Genomic DNA, 2,964 nt, shown 5'->3' on the forward strand with positions numbered 1-2,964 from the left:
AGTGGTAGAGTCTGATAAACAAAAGGGATATTTTCCTGATGTTTGTATGTGGATAAGTGGAAATTTACTTTACTCACTTTTTATTTTGTATTTAACCGACTAAGTTTCTTTTATATATTTTAAACTTAAATATAGTAATTCTTTTGAACCAAAGAAAACAATGATATCTAGGTTAGTATTTAGATTTATCAAGTTAAATTAATGATTTAAAGAAAAAAAAGAAGGGAAATGGATAAGTTTAATGAATTGGATATGTATTGTCAGTGATTTGGGTAAGAATTGGGTAGTTATGAGTTGTAGAGTTTTGACTGGAAGATGATTTGGGTAAGTTAATCAAATTGGGTAGTATTCCCTCTACCCTTATGGTTTTCGGCCTAACCAGCAACGGGCTTATTATTTGCATGCAAAGAGATGTAACGGGATTATGGTTTTGGGAGACCACCGAGGAACTCATGGCTTTGGGCAGGCTCACTAATGAGCTTATGGTTTTGGACCTGACCGAAGATGTTCACTACAAAAAAAAATTCATTTGTTCATACTTTGTTATAAAAATGTGAAAAAAATTATGAACTTAATCACATATAAAAATGTGTAGGAAAAAGTTACATTTAAAAGTGTGAATAAATTTCAAAAGTTATAATTTTTTCACACTTATAAGTGTGTAAACAAAATGTTAACACTTAAAAATGTGAACAATTGTCAAATATTTTCACACTTAAAAATGTGAAAGTCAATTTGTAACGAGAAGTGATATTTTTACAACGCACTTTAACCATCTACAACAATTTCTGCATGATACAATTGTACACTATGAAATAAAGTTTGTACCTTTGTTGTAGATGGTTAAAACTTGTTGTATGAATATCGCTCCCCATTTGTAACACGTGATTTCTTCACACCCTGAAGAGTGTGAAGAAATTAAGTGTTACAAATTAACTTTCACACTCTAAAGTGTGAACAATTGATATATTTATACACATACTTGAAAGTGTGAACTTTCTTTTCCACATGTATAAGTGTGTAAATATTGTGATTTTTTAAATTTTTTTACACTTCGAAATGTAAATTGTTTCTACACACTTTTAAATGTTGATAAATTAACAAAAATTTTCACCCTTTATAAAAGTATAAAAAAAACAAGTGTGAATAAATGACATATTTTTTGTATTATTCTCTTTTTTAATGGGTCTGGCCTTATTTTTCTTTTGTTTCCTTTGTTCTCAATTTCTCATTATGTGTATGTATAGATTTACCTTACCAAAAAGAAAGTTTCGTATATATTATAACTAGTGCTCAGGCCTGTTCAATGGATGGATAGTCTCTATACATGTAAATTAATTCAAGTATTTTTATTAGTCACTATACCCCTTTCAGTTTAACAAAACAAATCACTATACATACAAAGTTTCTTAAACACAATACTTCTTAAATAGTTACCAAAAAGTGAGAGTTATATTTGTTAACATGTTTGAGGCAATTATTACTCAAAATGTAACAATTTTTACAAAATCCACCTATTAAGAGCTATCATCCAGCTCAACCAATTTACCATTACAATTTAAATACTCGTCGTAAACAATAACATGTAGATTTTTGTAGAATGTTCAATGTAGTACGTGGGTTATCAACCCATAGGGTCTTCCATGTCCCTTTGTGGTTTGGGTTTTGATTTTTCTACTTTACTGTAGTAACACAAGATTTGTTTAAGTTAATATATTGCTAGGATCATGGGCAAATTGTTAAAAGATGGTAGAACTTATATATACCTTTGACTTCATGACCCTTTGCATGCTGGTTTTGGAATCTATGGCGGTGTCGTCCATAATCCCCTTCACATCTTATAGCACTTAATTGGCTGGAATTCGTCAATTCGATCATACATTTATTTGAAACCAATGTACAAAAAACCACAACATATAAAGACTGAAGTTTATAATAATAGTTAATATGAATCTATAACATGGATTAAAAAAATCATGACAAGATATAAGATCATTAATTGAAAAAGTTCTATGACAAACATCCATAACCTAACATATAAATACTAATAGTTTATAATAATAATGATTAATATGAATCTATAATAGTATGAATTAAAGAAACCAAAATAGTCGAACATACCTTGGTAGTCAAACAATAGTCGAACAAAAACCTACGTAGGTTTTTTTTTTAATGTGCTATAGATTTTTGGGTTTGGGTTTATACATATTTATAGATATAGATAAAAATAATAAAGTTTTTTAAACAAAAGTAAAGGTCGGTCCTATAGATATAGATAAATAATATTAGAAAAAATAGAGGATTAATAAGAAGAGAATATTAGGCTTAAAGAGGGGGATTATGGGTGCCAAGTGTACCCCCAACCCCCTCTTTTAGTTATATTATAGATATGACACACAACACAATAAATAAAAGGGTTAAGTGCATGGAAATATAATTAACTATGACCAAAAAGTTATTGTATACATGAAATTACAGAACCTCTATTGTAAGCAGAACTTTATAAAAATGTTCAAATCATGTAACATGTGTATGTGACACCTCATATGAGCTGTCACGTGCAAATATTTGATTAGTCAATCATATCTAGTTATATAACTTAAACTTTTTTACAAAATTCATGTATACAATAGAGGTTTATAAATTTATGCACTTAATAACTTTTTGACCATAGTTAATTATATTTTCATGGACTTAACGCTAAATAAAATGTCTCCTTGAGAACATTAGGATGACATATCCTCTAGTAGTAATTTACAGTTATTATTTTAATAAATCAGAAACGAAACGATAGTGGGTTGTCTCTGTTTATTAGACATGTAAGTAAGCAATGGGTCAAATGGAATAAAAATTCCATTTTGCATGTGGAATGTTCGAAAAAGCAAAACAAAGTTGTGTTATGTAACTCGAAGTCAAAGTCAAACGATTATAATTGATGGGTGTCCAGGTCTAACCAGTAAACAA

The 2,964-nt window shown here is 29.0% G+C and overlaps 1 long non-coding RNA gene across 1 annotated transcript; it reads right to left on the reverse strand.

Moving 5' to 3' along the window:
• Window positions 1-1,554: 1,554 nt before the first annotated feature.
• On the reverse strand, window positions 1,555-2,210 carry LOC122599051. Its single transcript, XR_006323852.1, has 3 exons — window positions 2,122-2,210; window positions 1,767-1,855; window positions 1,555-1,682 (listed from the first exon to the last, which is right to left on the reverse strand). It is a non-coding gene; the product is annotated as an uncharacterized LOC122599051 (long non-coding RNA).
• Window positions 2,211-2,964: the final 754 nt, after the last annotated feature.

The sequence above is a fragment of the Erigeron canadensis genome, chromosome 5, assembly GCF_010389155.1.
Source record: "Erigeron canadensis isolate Cc75 chromosome 5, C_canadensis_v1, whole genome shotgun sequence".
In the NCBI taxonomy this organism is placed as follows: Eukaryota; Viridiplantae; Streptophyta; class Magnoliopsida; order Asterales; family Asteraceae; genus Erigeron; species Erigeron canadensis.